The sequence below is a fragment of the Megalobrama amblycephala genome, linkage group LG10 (genome assembly GCF_018812025.1).
Source record: "Megalobrama amblycephala isolate DHTTF-2021 linkage group LG10, ASM1881202v1, whole genome shotgun sequence".
Taxonomy (NCBI): Eukaryota; Metazoa; Chordata; class Actinopteri; order Cypriniformes; family Xenocyprididae; genus Megalobrama; species Megalobrama amblycephala.
Genome location: NC_063053.1, coordinates 3,611,332 through 3,633,571, shown reverse-complemented (window position 1 = coordinate 3,633,571; position 22,240 = coordinate 3,611,332). Strand labels below are relative to the sequence as shown.

The window sequence follows — 22,240 nt, the reverse complement described above, 5'->3', positions numbered from 1 at the left end:
CCCAGTTTTACTATGCATAACCTCATCTGCATATCATTTCCATGCATATTTCCATCCACGTGACACCATCAGAGGTACAAGACATTGGAAAATATTGATGCCATAAATGCCATTTGTGCCATACACATTACATTGCTAAAAATCAAATAATCTTTGTTATGTTTTAGAATAAATATATCAATATATCCATAAAAACCAAATTGTATAAAATACTTGTCAGATAACATTTTTAGAATAGAATAGAATTGATTCATTCATTTCCACTGGCCAAATAGTATTTTAATTGTTTTAAACAATTCAAATCAAATCATATTTATGCATTTATCTTTTAGGAAGTTTATAGGCTATTTTTAGTGGAAACAGATCGGCCTTTGTATTTATTCTAGTGTAAATACAATTGTCTGACTCGGCGCGTCCCTAACAAAGAATTTTAAAAAGGAAATGTGCACGTTTTCTTCAAGTTGTATCCTTCAAATCCAGTGGTATTTTTCATAATTGTTTAAAGATGCCTTTACGCAACATCAGCACCTCCGTGCAGCTGCGGTTGTACAGTAATTATCATTTGACCTATTCAACCTGGACAATGGACCGTTCGACCACCGAATCCAGCAGTGTCTGTTGAAGTAAGTGTGCATCACTGATCATCATTCTCACTAAAAATACTTTGTCATAACATGAGATCTGCAGTTTAGTTTAAAGAGGAATTATTGTGCTCCTATCACTCCTCGCTGTCATTAAAACAGCGGATCACAGGAAAAACGATCAAAAGTAGCACACCAGCTATCCAAATTCATATCATTTTTGTGTAACTTCTGTGTAATGACTTTATGTAAATTCAGTGCTTATCACCATTAAAGGGTCAATTCACCCAAAAATGAAAGTTATGTTAATAATTACTCACCCTCATGTCGTTCTACACCCGTAAGACCTTTGTTCATCTTCAGAACACAAATTAAGATATTTTTGATGAAATCCGATGGCTCAGTGAGGCCTCTATTGCCAGCAATGTCACCGATCCAGAAAGGCACTCAAAAAATATTTAAAACAGTTCATGTGACTACAGTGGTTCTACCGTAATATTATAAAGCGGCAAAAAAAAATAAAGTAACGACTTTATTCAACAATATCTAGTGATGGGCGATTTCAAAACACTGCTTCATGAAGCTTTGAAGCTTTACGAATCTTTTGTGTCAGTTGTTCAGAGTGCCAAAGTCACATGATTTCAGCAGTTTGGCAGTTTGATACGCGATCCGAATCACTGATTCGATACAAACGATCCGTAAAGCTTCAAAGCAGTGTTTTGAAATTGGCCATCACTAGATATTGTTGAAAAGTATTCTCGTCACTTTATAATATTAAGGTAGAACCACTGTACTCACATGAACTGTTATATTTTGAGTACATTTCTGGATCTTGAGAGGTTCGGTGACATTGCTGGCCTCACTGAGCCATCGGATTTCATCAAAAATATCTTCATTTGTGTTCTGAACAAAGGTCTTACGGGTGTAGAGTAACATGAGGGTGAGTAATAAATTACATTATTTTCATTTTGGGGTGAACTAACCCTTTAATGAAAGTGGAATATTAATGTAAATGTGTATATCAAAATGAAAACAGTTTAAAATCTCTAGCAAAAGAGTTTGTACACATGGTCTGGAGTTTCTGTACGGTGTGCACATATTTACGGCAAATTTATTTTTTATAAATCCTGATGTGTGCATGGAAAATGCCATAATGCAAAATATCAGTTTTATGGTTTTTCTAAGCACTGTGTCAGTGATCAGTAGTCAGTTTGTTGTTGTAATGATAGCAAGAAAGCACAACGGGATCATGGGTGATTCAAGTTGATTGTTTGCTTGAACAACTAGTCAAATAATCATCTAATAATGTTTAGGAAGCTCTGTATAGGCTGGTTTAGAGTTTGTCTGACCCGATCAGACGCAGTTATTAGAGGGTGTTCACATATAATATGTTCTTGTGTTAAAAAACAGAGGAAAAAAAGCACAACAAAATAGAACAGAATCTTAAATAGCAACGTTTAAAAACACAAAAACAGCATGTAGTGAAAACGGATCGGTACAAGAATGAATAGCACATTACAAAAATGTAATACTTTGGTTGAAGGGTTTTTTTCAGATCTCTCTAATCCCAAAGTATAAGTACCACTAATAAAAACTTGACCTTTATGCTGCTGTTCAAGCACAACCTCATTAGTTTTTACTTGAGTACTTAAAGTATTCTCTCGAGCGAAACACCTTTACTCCTACTGAGGCAGAGGAAAAAAACTACTTTTGTTTTGCTAGACTCTTCCAGCTTTACTTTCTCCACTGTTCCATGAAACAAAAAACCTTTTATGAAAGCCTGAAAACAAAAAATAATAAATAATAAATCCAGTAACACAGAATGGAAAATCTAAGACGTGCAGCATAATAAAGTAAGCTGCAAAATCAAATGACTGCTGTTTCTATGAGCTTTAATCTCTGGATAATTTCATTTCACACTACACAGTACTAAACACCGCAACACTAGAACAATATTTTGGCTCCTTCCTCTTGCAGGTATTTGAGAAACAGAGCCATTAAACACACATCTATTGTCTAATTGAGTAGCTGAATAACAACACGTGGAGCTGCCGCTGCAGCGCTTGTAAGGTGAAATAAAGAGCAACACAACATGCGGTAAAGGAGGCTTTCTCTCTGATCCGAAGAGAACGAAAGCCATGAATAAATGTCTTTTCGCTCATCAAGTGGAATGATAAATTCACCCCATAATGCATCTGCCTCAGAATTCGTGATGAAAAAATATTTTAAATTAGGTGTCAAAAGCCTCATACTCAACAACTCCCTCTCAAACTGCACTCCAAACGCGCTACCGTCCAATTATTTGAAAATGACAGCAAATTGAACAGAAGAAAGTACAAAGCCGTCATTCAGAGGCTCACATCCAGGAAGCCTCATCGGAATACATATACCATTAATGAGTCTGTCCCATCAGCGCGGCTCATGTGAGATCATCTGATGCTGCTATGCGAGTTTAAGGGGGGTTATGCGAAGGAACACAATCAATACACTTATCCAGATGCACTGCACAGCCATCGTAAGACTAGGGATGGGAATCGTTAGGAATTTAATGATTCTGGTTCCGATTTCAGTTCACCCAAAAATAAACATTCCAACATCATTTACTCACCCTCATGTCATTCTAAACCCATATGACTTTATTTCTTCCCAAGGAGATGTTAAGCAGAATGTTCGCGCTGCTCTTTAACATTCAATGACCAGCAGCTCCAAAATAGCTTTGAATTAACAACAGACCACAACTTTGAATCAATATTCATTTATATTTTTGCTCTCCACGGGAACTTAACCTGGGGAATTTTGGAAATATTCCAATTTGGAAACTTAACAGGAATTTATGGGAATTTATGGGAATTAACTGGAAATTTTGGGAAATTTATACAGATTTATAATATTTATATTATATAAAATGTATCATATAAAAACAAATATAAACATTTTATTTGGTCATAACATGAAATAACAGTTATTTATTTTTCGCATTCAATTAATTCTAATTTAGTAAATATGTAAATTAAATATATTTTTATTGCAGCAATTGTTATGCGTTATTTCAGGGTCACATGATCCTTCAGAAATCAGTCTAATTTTGCTGATTTGATACTTATTTGTTATTATCATTGTTGGAAACAGTTGTGTTAGCATGTTAGAATGATTTCTGAAGGATCATGTGACACTGAAGACTGGAGAATTGATGCTGAAAATTCAGCTTTGATCAAAGGAATACATTTTTATGTGTATCAATTATTATACCATCATTTTAAATTGTAGTTATATTTAACAATATTACAGTTTTTTTTCTGTATTTTTGATCAGATGTTGATGTTATGGAGTGGGGGAATGCAGAGTGCATGCAGGGGGTGTGGCCTCAATAGCCCTGCAGTAAGTAGTGTGCTGTGTGAGGAATGTGCAGGGTAAAAATAACAAAAACAACTAAAATTGCATTAAATATGGTTGTTTTAACCAAAATTATGTTGCAAGATGTTTTTTTCCAACTACATTTAAGTACCCTGTTATAGGCTAACCTGCAATTTTGCAAATTCCCTGTTTATTCCCGTTAATTCCCATATATTCCCGTTAATTCCCATGGAAAGTTTCCAGCTTTGAAAATTCCCGAAATTTTGCAACCCTATCTCCAATCATATTCATGTTTGCACATATTCAAATACACTTTATTTTCGATAGTCCACTTTAGACATTCTACTAACTGTGAGTAACTTTGCAACTACATGTAAACTAGCAGTCATTCAAGGGCCAGATTTACTAGCAGCTTGCGCCAGCGCAAACCCTCTTTTGGAGTGCAAAAGTACTGAGTTGTTTTTGCGGGCTGACCTTATTACATATGCATTTGTAGGAGTTTCCCTTTCAGACGCAAAATTTATGGGAGGAGAGTATTTAAATGAATCACGCAACGTGATTTACTAATGTTTGTGCTCATCAATTTACTGGTTTTTGCACCATTATTTAACACCTTAAAAAAAGCATGTCTTAACCTATTTTGCGACATTGCAAAAATATTTTTTCACTCATATTAATTTCTTTGGAATGACAGAGGAAGACGTTATCTGAACATATAGTTTGCCAAGCCATGTTATATATATATACAGGCCTGTATGTGTACGTGTTTGTCAGATTACATGTAACAAGTTGCGCCTGTGGCGACCCGCACCTGATGAGAGCATCAGCTCTGCTTATTTGCGACCCAATGCTAATTTGTGCTGCTCTTATTAGATTGCATTGGTCATTATGTAAATTATTGTGACTGCGTCTGTGTTCTTTAATTTGCGCGTCAGCAGTAGATCGCGCACAAAACTTGGCACTCCCATCGGCGTATTTGTGGAATTGTGCTCACGCTAATTTGCCCCGTTTAGTAAATCTGGCCCCAAGTATTAATAGACTGTCTGCTTAACCCTCTTGTACTGTTTTTTTTATTTTTTTTACTTATTCTGAATGGTATGAAACTTGATAAAGGTTTTGGCACTTGCTCTGTGAACACACACACACACACACACACACACACACACATAAAACATGGGCATGACTTGAAAAGGTTAAATGGTCCTGAAAAACATTAGTCATACTTGTATTGTTCTTGGTCAAAAACGAGCACATTGGAAATGAATGGGAGATGAATTTCATCTATTGGAAACGTTTGGTACTGCGCCCAAACAAAATCTTACTGAAAGCTCATTTTTTGAGATATCAAGTTCAAATTTGGAACATAGCTTGTTTAGATTTATAGCTTTGATTTTCTCACAGTCTTAGAGTAAAATGTGTTTTGGAAAATATATATTTCATATGGAAATTGAAAATGGTACTTTTGTGCATTTTTTATAATAATAAATGTAAAATTGTATCACTTTTTTCAAGTTCACTTTTTAAAACTTTTTTCACTTCAGCAATAATCTGCCATGTGTCATCTTAAAAAAAAAAAGACCAAACTAAAGTCTGTGCTCCAAAGAATTCAAGCTTTATGAGAGTTTAAGTTGGAAATTTCATTTTCAGGTCCATGCTTTAAAAAGTGAATAAATAGATTATAACTACTGCATAAATATAATTTAGTAGCACAAAATCCCCTAAAAATACAAAATATTAATTCAAAAACATTATCAAACTAAAATATAGTACAATCATTTCATTGAAATAAAAAAATCTGTCATTTTTTTATTTTGATGCTCGCCAACAGATGTTCTACTGACTATGTACACTTTGAATAATGACTACATGTCAACTTATTCTAATAACCCAAAACTCTCACACCTAACCCTAACCTAACAGGCTACAGTCTACTAATATTCTAATAAATGTCTAAAGTGGACCATCGTAATAAAGTGTAACCTATGAATATGCACATTATACAGTAGATTTTCATTAAGTAACAACTTAAATTTGGGTCTGTTCCATAGTCAAAGATAGTGAACAGCTTCAGAAGACTGGTATATATATATATATATATATATATATATATATATATATATATATATATACACGCAAGTCTTTTTGACCAATTCATTGCAAAACGACCAGCTAATAAGAGTGGGACAGTGGAACATTGCAAAAGACAGATGCGTTTTTGTCTTGGTACAGTATTGCTTTTCTCTTTTACCACATTCAATCTAGTCTGAAAACTCACTCACACATAATTTTTTAGCACAAGATATTCAAGAACCATTTACGAAACTGAAACATCAAAATAATTCACTTTTGGTATTTTAAAAAACTCTACTTACAAAGGTAAAGGTGGTAAAGAAAAGACCCCTGTACTCTCATGAATAATGCAGTTAGTCTCAAATATGCAAATCTATGTATTAGCCTAGTTATGCTCCATACCGTCACTTACAGCAAGTTATCTATTATATATGAACGAGACTTGGAATGGACGACTCATTGGCAGCTAACTTCAACCTCGCAGTGCTAAAGGACTGGATAACTTGTGATCCAGCTCCAAAATGCTAATGTCTACTTGACTAATAAATGACATCCTGTGAGAATTAGCTAGTAGTACGCGGATATGTCTTGCAGCTATTAAAGACAATGATGTCGTTAGGTTTGGGAGGCTTGTGAGATGGACTGAGGCGAAGCACAGCGCTGTAGCTAATCCTTCTATTTTCCCTAAAGGGCTAATCAGGAATCTGCTCCGACTGATCCCATCCATCTACATCTGAGGCAATTTAACAGAAAGAGTTCACGAGGAGTCTCAGCGGGCACCAAATGAGCCGAATCTAGGCCAAACTTTTAAAGACATGTATGGCTAAGTTAATATGTGGGCTGGGGAGGAAAAGGGTTTAACATGCAAAAGCAAGAAAATTTTCATGAGCAGAGTGTTCAGAGTTTCATGAAAGTCCCCAACAGAGAAGTACTGGCTGCTGAGAGCATGAAGCCACCAAAGTTCGAAAGATATTTACTGTAGAAACTAAATTGTTAATAATTGTGCATATTATTGAGCATATGCAGTCCATAGTAATATTAATGCATTCCAATGTTTGCATGTTGTAATGGTGTTGCAATGGTAAAATTTGCATTTCAAAGCACTGTAACTCTGTAACTTCAAGAAACACTAGTAATCCATAGTAGATCGCACATCTTTATTTAGACCAGGTGATCTAGAAGTAGCCCAACCACAACATAAGACAATGCGTCGATCACGGAGTGACACTGACATGCTGCTTGGCTAAAGCTATAGCACTTCCGGAATCGACGCAGTGTTTTGCAAAGTCATTTGAAAGTTCAACCAATGGAAACTGGATCTCTGTAAATAGTTAGTCATTTTCCAAAAAATAATGAAATGAAATAAAAATAATTTCATTATTTCATTAAAGGGTTAGTTCACCCAAAAATGAAAATTATGTCATTAATGAATCACCCTCATCTTCGGAACACAGTTTAAGATATTTTAGATTTAGTCCGAGAGCTTTCTGTCCCTCCATTGAAAATGTATGTATGGTATACTGTCCATGTCCAGAAAGGTAATAAAAACATCATTAAAGTAGTCCATGTGACATCAGTGGGTTAGTTAGAATTTGTTGAAGCATCGAAAATACATTTTGGTCCAAAAATAACAAAAACTACGACTTTATTCAGCATTGTCTTCTCTTCCAGAATCCTTTCCATTGAATTGATTCCATTGAATCCTTTCATCTGTCGGCGTTGGTAATGCACTTTTACGTCATTGTTTTTGGCGATTAGGACATCCACGACATGCACACTTATGCACAATTTTAAAAAATATAGCAATACTAAAATACAAACAATGTAGAATAGCTTGAATACAGCGTGCGTCTCTCTCAGACTGTAAACGAAGCTCAGGCGCACCGGATAACACGTCAGCAGCGTCTTACATCAGCAGCGTCACTGCAGAGTCGTGAACCACACTCCGGAGCAGAAGGGGGCGGTAATGCACCAATAAGCTGGATGCCAACCGCCGTAAAACAGGAAAGGAGAAGAAGAAGAAGTGGAGTCGTGAACGCGGATTGACAACAGACCCAGAAGAGAAGACAATGCTGAATAAAGTCGTAGTTTTTGTTATTTTTGGACCAAAATGTATTTTCGATGCTTCAAAATGTTGCGGATGTCCTAATCGCCAAAAAACAACCACGGCGACGTAAAAGTGCATTACCAACGCCGACAGATGAAAGGATTCAATGGAATCAATTCAACGGAATCAATTCGATGGAAAGGATTCTGGAAGAGAAGACAATGCTGAATAAAGTCGTAGTTTTTGTTATTTTTGGACCAAAATGTATTTTCGATGCTTCAACAAATTCTAACTAACCCATTGATGTCACATGGACTACTTTGATGATGTTTTTATTACCTTTTGTGGACATGGACAGTATACCGTACATACATTTTCAATGGAGGGACAGAAAGCTCTCGGATTAAATCTAAAATATCTTAAACTGTGTTCCGAAGATGAGGGTGATTCATTAATGACATAATTTTCATTTTTGGGTGAACTAACCCTTTAATGAAATGAAATAATTTGTAATAATCATAATAAACGTCTTATCACACTTATATAACTTTATTTAATTAGTTAAAAGAATGATTAATTGCATGGTCAATTGCAGACATTTTCATAGTTTTCACTCTTCGCATTTCACACACTTGGTCAGTTTCTATGTCTGTCTGTTGGTTTTGCAAATATTTAATTAAAACTTGTAACTCCATTGGCTCCTCAAACTGTCAGTCAAACCTCATAATTCCACCTTTCTCTACCATGGATTAAGTATTGCACACATTTTGGAGCATCTCTGCTTGTTTACAACATATGGGTAAATGAACTGTTTCTTTGAATAAGTACAGCGTTTTCTTTACTCAAGAAACACTATATATATATAAAAGCTGATGTTTTTTTGTATTTGAGGAGCAGAGAAGAGTGTAGCATTTGTCGTCAAATCATAGCCAGAATGAAACTGAGTGCCAACATAGCTACAATATACTTTATAACCTGTGAGATGATGAAAAACTAATGTGATGCACTTACTGCCTCAGATACAGGCGTTATATGACTGACAAAACATGCATCTTTGATGTTCTTCGAAATTCGCTAGTCAAAAACCTCATAAATCCTGTTTGAGCTTGAGTTTGGTAAAATGTGAATAATAGGCTATAATGACACACGCTAGTGTCTGACCATATATAAAGACATAATTTAAACTGTGACTTAAACTTTTTCAGTGATTCATTGTTTTTAAAATAGTGTTTTTCCATCTCCTGAAAGGTTTTTGGAGATACAAGGTTTATGTCCGACAGCGACGATATAATATTTTGTACTGTTGTTCTTGTCATTTTGTCATTCATTGATTCATTCGTTCATTAATTCAGGTTGTTTCATTCGGCCATCGATACGTTTGATTGATTAGATTATTATCAATCGTCGATTAATAGTTAGCATCCCTAGGTGTTGGGTATATTTGCCATGATTGATTAACCATTGCCCCGAAAAGTCGTTGCAGCATTTATTGTTCATAAAACAGCAAGGTGCACAAAATGCAATGCCATCTGTACCCGAAACTGTATGCTTAGCTTCTTCTGGATTTCGAAAAGGCCCATAAGTCAGAGAATTGGGCTCAGACAAAGACTGCCTTTAAGCACTGTTAGATCTGAGAGGAAAAGCAAAGAGCATCCCTCAGGGGCTAATCTGTATTTGCCCAGTTCAGCATTAACCATATAAAAGAGAGTTCAATAAGTCGCAGAACAAAACTCAGCTGAGAGCCCTGACGTGTCTGGCCTGAGGGCGTCGCATGAGTTACACATCGCCAGCAGCAAGCAGCTCACACGTCCATGACAAATGACTCCTCTAGTCATGGCATATTACCATGCTCTGTGCCCGTCTCTGTAGAATCCTTCTAGAAGCCTGCCAGGTGCGAGAACATCTCATTCTTTTAGCACTGGAATATTTTGATGTATCGTTCATTTAGGGTGTAGTCCCTCTCATTGCAATGCAAAATGAGCTAAATGAGGCGAATCTCATGAAACCTGTCACAAACACGTCTAGATCATATTTCACCCCCGAATCAAAAGAAGAAATGTGAAATTATATTATGCACAAAGAAAATGAAGGGTATTTTACAATCATATTTTTTGCATTGTGATATTTTGTGATTTGCATGCCAATCCAGCACATTTTATGAAATATATTATGGACAAATTGCTGAAATGCAAACAAAATAATGATTTATTATTTCAAATAAAAAATATTGATCCATCATGCCTTGAATTTCTTTTATGGGCAACATTTTACAATAAGGTTCCATTTGTTAACATTGAGCATTAACAATGTAAAGTACTTCTAAAATTTCAAAATTTGCTGATACATTATTAAAATCAAAAGTTGTTTCTGTTAATATTATTTAATGGACCTGAGCTGACATAAACTAACAATAGACAGAATTAACTAACATTAACAAAGATTAATAAATACTATAACAAATATATTGCTCATTGTTAGTTAATGCATTAAAGGATTAGTTCACTTCAGAATTATAATTTCCTGATAATTTACTCACCCCCATGTCATCCAAGATGTTTATGTCTTTCTTTCTTCAGTTGAAAAGAAATTAAGGTTTTTGAGGAAAACATTCCAGGATTTTTCTCCATATAGTGGACTTCAGTGGTTACCAAGGTCCAAATGTCAGTTTCAGTGCAGATTCAAAGGGCTCGACACGATCCCAGACGAGGAATAAGGGTCGTATCTAGCGAAACAATCGGTCATTTTCTAAAAAATAAAAATGATATACTGTTTAACCACAAATGCTCATCTTGTTCTGCTCTGCGATGTGCCATGCATGACGTAATCATGATAGAAAGGTCACACTTGACGTAGGCAGAAGTACCTCGGTAGGGCGAAAAACTCCATCTCATTTTCTCCTCCATCTTCAAAATTGTCTGACATCGTTGTTATAGCTTTTTTTTTAAAGGCAATTTGACTTAGTCTTTGCACGTTCGTTTTGTAAACACTGGATCGGTATTTCCTCCTATGTCATGTGTGACTTTTCCAACGTGATGATCGCAGGGCTAGTGCAAGAAGAGCATTTGTGGTTAAAAAGTATATAAATTTTTATTTTTTTAGAAAATGACCGATTGTTTGGGATCATGTAGAGCTCTTTGAAGCTCCATTGAAACTGCAATTTGGACCTTCAACCTGTTGGTAACCGTTGAAGTCCACTATATGGTGACAAATCCTGGAAACTTTAATACATAAAAGTTGGAAGATATGGGGGTGAGTAAATTATCAGGAAATTCTGAAGTGAACTAATCCTTTATTGACATTATTGTAAAGTCTTACCCATCCATGCTCAAACAAGCTTAATTTTCATAAAATTCCTATTGTTTTCTTTTGATTTTGGGATGAAACAAGACCAGGACATTTCATTGTGAGATTCCCCCAAGAAGAGAGATACGAGCTAAAACAGCAGAAATAATACAAATTGGCTGGTAAACCCGAAGACATCTGGACTGCAAACTCCCCAACACCCTCCAAACACAATCTGCTCCTATAACAACTGTACGTCTGTACGTCCCAACTCCAGCAGGAGAATATTAATTATCAGCAGACATTAAGGCCTGCAGATTGAATCTGGCACGCATTAAAGTCGAGCGTGTTACCACGATAGCTCGTGGACCTCCTGAGGGGAAAGACGTCTAGATTTTCTCTCCCAAAAAGAGCAGAATACATTTACATGCTTAACAATGTGCCATTCCCTCAGCTAGCAATTTTCCTCCTTTAATTCAACTAACACAATCTCATCAAATATTAATATCGCTCTCGAGTCGTCTCTGACGGAACGCAAGAGAAAATGAGAGGCGATTATGGAGAAATAAAACAAATAACTAAAAACGCCTCTGTTCGAATGAATCTAAAAGAGCAGAACATGATTCACAAGGATTGTTATTTGTTCTTATCAAGGACGCGGTGCTTCGCATCTTTATGTTCGGTCTGGTATTATTAATGCAATTTTGCTCTCCTAATCATGTCTTACAGAAAAATACATTTGATGCAGTTTTCAATTCAGGGCTGCATGTTCTTTTAAACGCAGCAAATTTCTTTCTGTAATTAGGTAATTAGCTGTTCTAATCTCTAAACTTTTAATCTAATAAAGGAAATGCTTGCGTTCCAATGTGATTCATTTTTCCCCAATGTCAATTCTGGCACTCTTTCTTTCTTTCTATAATGATGGCAAGTAAACAAAACATAAGAGACACTGGTTTTTTTTTGGGTTTTTTTTTGTTTTTTTACAAAACTGTGAAGCATTTACAGCACTCGGTGAAGTATGAAAATAATGAGTAAAGTTTACTCTTTCCCTGCTTGAACTCCAGTCTTGGCCCTGTGTTCAGAAATCCATAATAATCCGGCCAAATTTTAATCTAATGCAAGTGATGCTTCAATATAACAAATGGTGTAAACCGCAACAGCCTTTATGTTCTCACAGGTCTAGTTTAGTCAAATCAGCAGCTGTCTGTGATGATGAACCATGACTTTGTAGAGCAGCCATGTCTGCTTTCTTTGTGCCAAAGTATCGGACATCTGAAACATGCTACGGCATTCACGACAGCTGCGTGCATTAAGCATTTAGTCAACTCGTGGACATCTCAGCGCTCGCGCGTACCGCTGGGACACGAGTCTTATTTTAACGGTTCCCCTGGAGACGGATCAAATCCAATACTTTCATTTACAAATGAATCATATGTGGCACAGTCAGGAATCTTTACATTTACTTTTAAAACAGAATGAGCCATATGTCGCATTACTGTCACCTGATCAGAATGGCAGTCTGAACTAAAACATTTGCACTTAATTGAAAGCCTGCTTCAGTAAAATTGTAGGAGCCGCCAGCCTTCCCAAGACAAGCCACAGGGAATCCAAAAATAAACAGCCACTCATTCTTTTAATTAAAGGTGAATCAGTTGGCCTGTGGCAAAATGCTCCCAACCAAACTCCAAACAAATCAGCCTTTCTTAAACAGCTCAATACAAGATGACAGCGGGTTACAGGGCAGGAAAGGAGTCTTGGGATCTCTGGAAGAGATTATTGAATGGCTCGTCCATACCGTCTGTTCCTGTTCTCTCAATACCCTTGCCGCTAACTGTTAAACTTCATGGGTCCTGTCACATCTCAGCCCATCTAATCGGGTTGGACTTAAACAATGAGACAGGGCTAAACCGAATGCACCTGCAAATGAGAATTGATGTAGTGCATATTGCCTCTACCTGTGTGATGAATGGGTCTGAGTAAACTATTGGATGTGCTCAGAAGCATGGACGGCTGGTGAGGGATTGACACGGGAATACTGTGTCTGCTCATTCCCGTTTTCCTGTTAAGCCTTAAATAGCAGGCCGAGACAAAGCACCACAGCAATCCAGGTTTCAATTACATGCTGATGAGTTCCTGAGACATTAATAAGGAGAATTAAGCAAAAAATCTAAACATGCACTTGAACCTACTGAATATGAAGGTTCAATGACTCATGATATCTGATAATAATTTGCAAAAGTTTCAAGCATACAAATTCTACTTTATGAAGCATTTTTGCCTCACTAACGGGTTTGCTGAACTGGCATATAAGAAATCCCTTAAGTGCCCTATACTGCATCTACAGGCAAGACAAAATATCAATTGATTACCAGCAAATACATGCATATATGAATACATGCATGAATACATCCTAATTTAAATAAGGAAGTCGATGTTTGTTCCTTAATATGTTTACTTGAATTATAAAGAAATACAAAGAGTGATAGCGATAGAAACTTTTTAACGCAATTAATATGCAAACACTGTGAAGCAATGTTAGCATAATAATCAGTCTTCTTCACTATCAAATGTAATACCATATTTTTTGGAGTAGCACTATGGCGCTTTCTGTATTAGTCTGGAGTAGCATGACACATAAATATGACAATCATTATACATCAAAATACTATTTTACACAATCAGTGTACTATGATATTGCCAAAGCATGTTTTCTAAGAGGAATATAAACAAATCATGAGAAAACAATAATTGATTATGGCTGTTTTGGACATGGTACCATGGTAATACTGTGTTTTACTGGACATGTATTCATTTAAGTAGCCTACTTTGGATCACCATGCAAATACCATAGTATATGAATTTATTAATCATAAAGTGCCATGGTATTACCATCACTGTATAGCTGCATTAATACAGAAAAATCATGACCTCAGCAAGAAATCGATTTACAATGGTTTTCGGATACTGAACCATGGTTTTATATAGTATGCAGTATTTCCTTACATATATTGGAAGATCATTCAAATATCATGGTATATAAATATGTTAATCATTCAGTACCATGGTATTATTACCATCACTGTACTATAGTACTGGTACATTACTTATAAGTATTAATAAGTAAAAAAGCAATCATGACCTCCTCAGCAAGTAAGCATTTTTAACAGTGTTTTTGGATACTGTACCATCATTGCATACATTGGAGTACCATGCAAATAAAAAGGTAAATGAATATGATAATCATATCAAAGTGCTATGATGCTGCTATAGGCTTCTACTTTCTTTTTAAGTATTAATACAAAACAATCATGACCTTAGCCAAAAAAAAAAAAAAAAAAAAAAAATTACAGTATTGGTAGTACCATGGTATATCTTTACGTACATTTAAGTACCATGCAAATACAATGGTACATCATCATTCAGTACCTTAATGCATAACTAAGAGCCACAAAATTACGATGTCATCACTGTATTATGGTATAGTACTTTTAAAACGCTCGTTCTAGTATAAACATTTAAAGCAATTATTTACCGTAAAGCATGAGACTAAAAGCCCGCACACGTCTGTATATAATGAATGTTCTGCAGGTGACAGAAACGCACCTGTGTTTCCTCGCGAGCGCTGAGCTGAGGAATCCATCGCTCCGCGTCCGGCGCGTGTCTCGCGCACACGGGAACTGTTCTGATCGACAGCTCGGTTCGGTTCTCTCACTGTCGTGTCTCCTCTCGAAGTGTTGGTTCCTCTTAAAGAAGAGCAGAACTAAATCACATCACTCCTTCAGGTCCAGCGCTCCTGTTTCTCCACACGCGCTGAGCGCGAGACTGACGAGAGAGCCGCGCGCGGAGTTCACTGAGAATGTGCGTGCCTGCGAGCGTGTGTGTGTGTGTGAATCTGAGGGAGGAGTCGTTTTGATGCGCACAGCTCAAACAATCTCAGTATGTAAACTATAATATATTTCACTAGAGTTTATATCCCAGTTCATATAATTGGGGCTTACATTGTTTTTGTTTTTTTTGTTTGTTTGTTTGCCCAAAATTAAGATAATTGCAAAAAGCATATACAAATCTTAATCAAGCCACTGGTTACACAATTTGCGTAAATTACACAAAATACCATCTACTCTAATGTACTACAGTAAGGAAAAATGAACTGTATGATAATTTTCAGACTAGTGACTGATGTAACCATGACAAAAAATGGTACATTTTATTATAATATTCATGAAAATACATTTACAAATTCAATTTGACAGAATAGTTCATAATCTGATGATATTAGAATATATCAGAATGATATTAGATGTTAATGAGATATTTTTACAGTCAATGAAGTCAAATTACATGATATGAATTTACAGACTGAATCTGCAGCTCACAAAATAATTCACGATAATCTGACAGATGGATGGCGACATTGAATCTGTGTGTGTTAATTTAGTCTTGTAAGTGTTTTATTACTGGTGAATTATCCATGCTGTACTCGGACAGTAATGCATCACATGATGTGATAACGGATGTTATTGCCTTCTATCTACACTATATTCACTAACCCAACCACTTATGTTCTAATTTTTGATGCAAACTATTAAAATTATCTGGTTAATCACCAGGGCTGATATTCTGAGTTCCTTGCTTTTTGTCCCCCACACTTATCCAAATGACTCCCTAAATGGGGGAAATTGAACTAGCCTGATTTCTTGCATCTCGATGAAAGAGTTCACTCTTAAAACACAATGTGTTTCATGCTTTGAATTATCTCGAGACCATGAATCATGTAAATTCAAGCTATAAGACCATGTTAAACTAAAACGGTCCTGTGCAGTCTATTTCATGTCAATCATTTTGCTTTTAATTGAGCCTAAGCAGTTTTCTGGTAATATTACAAAGTTCTGTCATGAAACTCTAGATGGTGCAGGCTGATAGGTCCTCAACCTGCTTGCAATCACATCATTCTCTATAGGACACAGCTGACTGGTTCCTGCTGTATCAGTAGCCAATGAGCTCGCTGCTCAACCTTCAAATACTTGGTCAGCTTTTGCTGTAGCAGTTGCAGCATGCTTTCAGAAACCCCCCACCTTCCCCAGCTCCACCTGTATAGATATGCTAGAGGCAATTAATGTATGCTTGTACAGCAGCAGCATGTCTTACTTACTCACAGCAGCGTGTTGTGTATGTATTGGCAGTAGAAAGTCCAGAACTTCCTCTGCAGCAGTAGCAATAACAACAGCAGCAATTACCAACAGCAGCAGCAATAAACAGCAGCAGCAATAACCAACAACAGCAGCAACAGCAGCAGCAGCAATATCCAACAGCAGCAGGAATAACTATAGCAGCAGCAATAACAACACAAATAGTAGCAGCAATAACAGTAGCTGCAATAACAGCAGCAGCAGCAGCAATAACAGCAGTAGTAGCAGCAATAACTAACAGCAACAGCAGCAATAACTACAGCAGAAGCAGCAATAACAACAGTAGCAGCAATAACTAACAGCAGCAGCAATAACAACAACAGTAGCATCAATAACTAACAGCAGCAGCAATAACAGCAGCAGTAGCAGCAATAACTAACAGCAACAGCAGCAATAACTACAGCAGAAGCAGCAGCAATAACAACAGTAGCAGCATTAACTAACAGCAGCAACAACAACAACAGTAGCAGCAATAACTAACAGCAGCAGCAATAACTAACAGCAGAAGCAATAACTACAGCAGCAGCAATAACAGCAGCAGCAACAACACTAATATCCAACAGCAGCAACAGCAGCAATAACTACAGCAGCAGCAATAACAGCAGCAGCAACAATAACTAACAGCAGCAGCAATAACTACAGCAGCAGCAATAACAGCAGCAGCAACAACACTAATGTCCAACAGCAGCGACAGCAGCAATAACTACAGCAGCAGCAATAACAGCAGCAGCAACAATAACTAACAGCAGCAGCAATAACTACAGCAGCAGCAACAATAACTAACAGCAGCAGCAATAACTACAGCAGCAGCAATAACAGCAGCAGCAACAATAACTACAGCAGCAGCAATAACTACAGCAGCAGCAACAATAACTAACAGCAGCAGCAATAACTACAGCAACAGCAATAAATAACAGTGGCCGCAATAACTAACAGCAGCAGCAATAACAGAATCAGCAATAACAGCAGCAGCAGCAGCAATAACTACAGCAGCAGCAATAACTAACAGATGCAGCAATAACTACAGCAGCAGCAATAACTAACAGCGGCAGCAATAACTAACAGCAGCAGCAATAACTACAGCAGCAGCAATAACAGCAGCAGCAGCAGCAATAACAACAGCAGCAGCAATAACAGCAGCAGCAGCAACAACAGCAGCAGCAGCAATAACCACAGCAGCAGCAACAACAGCAGCAGCAACAACAGCAGCAGCAACAACAACAGCAGCAGCAGCAGCAGCAGCAATAACAGCAGCAGCAGCAATAACAGCAGCAGCAATAACAGCATCAGCAGCAGCAGCAATAACAACAGCAGCAGCAATAACAGCAGCAGCAGCAACAACAGCAGCAGCAGCAATAACCACAGCAGCAGCAACAACAGCAGCAGCAACAACAGCAGCAGCAGCAGCAGCAATAACAGCAGCAGCAGCAACAACAGCAGCAGCAATAACAGCAGCAGCAATAACTACAGCAGCAGCAATATCTAACAGTGGCAGCAATAACTAACAGCAGCAGCAATAACAGAAGCAGCAAAAACTACAGCAGCAGCAATAACTAACAGATGCAGCAATAACTAAAGCAGCATCAATAACTAAAGCAGCATCAATAACTAACAGCACAGCAATAACTAAAGTAGCAGCAATAACTACAGCAGCAGCAATAACAGAAGCAGCAATAACTAACAGCACAGCAATAACTAAAGTAGCAGCAATAACTACAGCAGCAGCAATAACTAAAGCAGCATCAATAACTAACAGCACAGCAATAACTAAAGTAGCAGCAATAACTACAGCAGCAGCAATAACAGCAGCAGCAGCAATAACTACAGCAGCAGCAATAACTAACAGATGCAGCAATAACTACAGCAGCAGCAATAACTAACAGCGGCAGCAATAACTAACAGCAGCAGCAATAACTACAGCAGCAGCAATAACAGCAGCAGCAGCAATAACAACAGCAGCAGCAGCAGCAGCAGCAATAACAGCAACAACAGCAGCAGCAGCAGCAATAACCACAGCAGCAGCAACAACAGCAGCAGCAACAACAACAGCAGCAGCAGCAATAACAGCAGCAGCAGCAGCAATAACCACAGCAGCAGCAACAACAGCAGCAGCAACAACAACAGCAGCAATAACAGCAGCAGCAGCAATAACAGCAGCAGCAATAACTACAGCAGCAGCAATATCTAACAGTGGCAGCAATAACTAACAGCAGCAGCAATAACAGAAGCAGCAATAACTACAGCAGCAGCAATAACTAACAGATGCAGCAATAACTAAAGCAGCATCAATAACTAACAGCACAGCAATAACTAAAGTAGCAGCAATAACTACAGCAGCAGCAATAACAGAAGCAGCAATAACTAACAGCACAGCAATAACTAAAGTAGCAGCAATAACTACAGCAGCAGCAATAACAGCAGCAGCAGCAATAACAACAGCAGCAGCAGCAATAACAGCAGCAGCAGCAACAACAGCAGCAGCAGCAGCAATAACTACAGCAGCAGCAACAATAACTAAAGCAGGAGCAATAACTAAAGTAGCAGCAATAACTACAGCAGCAGCAATAACATCAGCAGCAGCAGCAATAACTAACAGCAGAAGCAATAATTACAGCATCAGCAGCAGTAATAAATACAGCAGCATAGGATATCAATTCCACCAAGACTAAACATATCAACATTGTCATATCATTATCATTCCAGACACTCTGAGAGTTGTCATGACAGAAATAAATGTCAATGTCTCACTCAAATGTCATATGTCATACTTCTCATACTCACACTGAAAAGTGTGGAACATATAAAGTATAAAATGTTAATTTAGTGGCAGTGATAGCAAACCAAAGAGAATATACTGTAGCAGATGGAAATAACATGCATTAACACATCAATGTGATGCATAACTGTCCGCTGTACAGCCTGTGCTCTGCTCCTCCTAATACAGACAAATCATTCACCAGTAATTTAAACTATCGATTTAAGAAATAAACACTTAAAATAAACACTAGACTTGTGCGTAGATACACACACATATTCACTGTCATCATCATCCATAAGTCAGATTATCGTGAATCATTCTGTGAGCTGCAGATTGAATCTGTAAATTCATTTCATGGATGGTTTGTAATTTGTAAAGCAGTTGTGAGATACACAGGCCTCATTGACTGTAAAAATAGATAAACAAGATTCAGTATCTCATTTAACATCCGTGGAATATAAAATGCTCAAACTTTATGTGTATATCAAAATGAATCAATATGGCTGATCAATATCTTTCCTGTCCAATTTAGACACCATCACAAATCCTTTTTGTATCTCCCTCAGCATAGATCATAACAAACAAGTGCAAGCAAAGTAACTGTTTGTCTTTCTTTCTTTCTTTCTTTCTTTCTTTCTTTCTTTCTTTCTTTCTTTCTTTCTTTCTTTCTTTCTTTCTTTCTTTCCTTCAGCTGTAGTTTTATTCATTTATTCAATAACAGTAAAACCATCTCAGGGTTTTTTATCCACTGTAAATGCCCTCTGGAAGGACAGGAAAGATATTCTATGGGATGAATGCATTTGTAGTCATCCCTTTTAAAAAAAAAAACATGAATAAAGCTTTCAAATGGGGTCAAATGCACCCAGGAGTGATCTCATAATATATTCCATCTTTCTTGTCTTCTAGCCCAACTGTTTGCTGCCGTACTGCCCATCCTCAGCCTCAGTCCCAGTGTTAGCAGGAATATGTGTCATAAAACACGGCGGCTTGTTCGTCTGCGGTGAATGGCAAAGAGAGGGCAAGTAGAGGCCACATTCATTTTTCATCACATCGCCACTGTCACAAGGGAAGTAACATCACAAAGATTTTGATTGGTTCAAATTGTACGCGGTTTGTAAAGCTGCGGATGGTCGTGCGGCCAGAGCAATGGGAGAAAATTTTGGCAGTTATAATTGTCAGTTCAGAGCTGTGACTGAGAGGAGAATACAAATTAAAAATATATTAGGGGTAAGATAAATGTTGTAAGAGTGCTTTTTAAGACAGAAATGAGTGCTATAGAGAAACGATGTTCCATATAAAGAAGCAAATGTGACAATATTTCTATTGTATCTTCATATACTGGGCACTTTTATGCTCTAAATCAGGGGTTCCCAAACCTTTTGTTCCCATTAGATATAAAATATTGACTTGAAAGTAGCCCATTAAAATTTAAAAGTTAAAAGTTAATATTTAATTTAACAACACATTTGGCCAAAAATTTATATTGCAAATATTTTGTCATATATTGTGAATGCAACAATATTTATTTATATATTTTATTTTTAATTCTATGTCCTACTGGGCACTTTTATACTGTAAAAGAGGTTCTCAAACATTCACATGTTCACAGATCTCTGGTGTTAGTTAATGGTCAAATGACATGCAGGTAAAATTTTCAGTAAGTGTTGCATTTTATTTTATGTTTTTTTATCACAACTTGGACAAAAATTATATTGCAATTGTTTTGTCTATTTTAACTGATATTTTATCGCATATAAAATCGTCTCATAATGCTGCTTCTGAAACTAATTAAGGTCCTTATTACTATTATTATTAGATTTAACTCTAATTATAAAAATGAAGACATAAATGTATTACTGTTGTAAATTACAGTTGTATTGTAAAAATAACAATTTAGAGTTGATGCACATTTCTTTTAGATTTGCTTTGGATTTGTTCTACTTTTATGGTATTCTTATGAAGTTTGTTCTTTTACAGCTTGACAGCTCTTGGTCACTGTGACACAGTTGAATGTAAAGGAGCAGCGTAAACATTCAGCTAAACATCTCCTTTTGTGTTCCATAGAAGAAAGTCAAATGTTTTTGTGAATGATGATGGAAATTTCATTTCATAATATATCAGTATTCTGAGATAATCAAGATTTGGCTGTTGTATTTCATACAAACTCTATGAACTGCAACATTGAAGGCTTCATAAATACTCGACGCAGCAGCTGCACAGTGGCCTGTATGCATTAGGAACCCCCCAGATAACCATAATAGCCTCACACATCAGACAGCAGCGCTGAGGGCAGATAACACGCTTCTTTCCATCCCTCAGGCTGTTGTCAGAGATATCGGTGATGAAATGCAACGGCCGTACTGCGCACGTGTGAGTGATTCAGATGGATTGGTGACCATAATCTTGCGTGGCGCAGCGATCGCAGCAGGAGGATTTGCCCTGTCTTGAGCGATAGCCGCTCACTCCGCACAGCTCTTCTCAATTTTTCATTGAAAAGACAGCCAGGCAAGAGTTTGGCAATACCTTCGGGAATGCATTTGCTCATACTAATGGCTGTTTCTTGGAAATACTGACGGAAAAACATCAAGAAAAAGTGAAAGGGAGGTCCACCTGTTTGTGCAAGAGCATTTCATACCCAGAGAAACCCTGGTTTCACAAGCAACATTTCTCTTGGACACTCGTGCCTTGATAAGTCTCTCTAAAAGGAATTTTTCACTCAAATATGCAAATTCTATCATCATTTACTCTTCGTCTTGTCAAATGACTTCCATTGAACACAAAAGCGATTTTGAGTAATGTACTGGTCCTCCTTTTTTCCATGAAATTGCAATGAAAGCTTTCAAGCAACAAAAAAGAATGCAAAATGCATAAAAGTATCATAATATTAGTATATACAAATCATGCATTATATTCCAAGTCTTTTGAAGTCTTTTAAGTCATTATTCACAGTTCTCCTTCG

At 37.0% G+C, this 22,240-nt stretch overlaps 1 protein-coding gene across 1 annotated transcript in view; it reads right to left on the bottom strand.

The window, feature by feature from the left end:
* The window catches only part of hs3st1l1 (heparan sulfate (glucosamine) 3-O-sulfotransferase 1-like1), a 56,900-nt gene extending 41,657 nt beyond the window's left edge, over window positions 1-15,243 (bottom strand). The window contains exon 1 of the mRNA XM_048204019.1: window positions 14,938-15,243. The gene's annotated coding sequence lies outside the window, so the exon portion shown is untranslated. The remainder of the gene's footprint in view (window positions 1-14,937) is intronic.
* Between the last annotated feature and the right edge of the window lie 6,997 nt (window positions 15,244-22,240).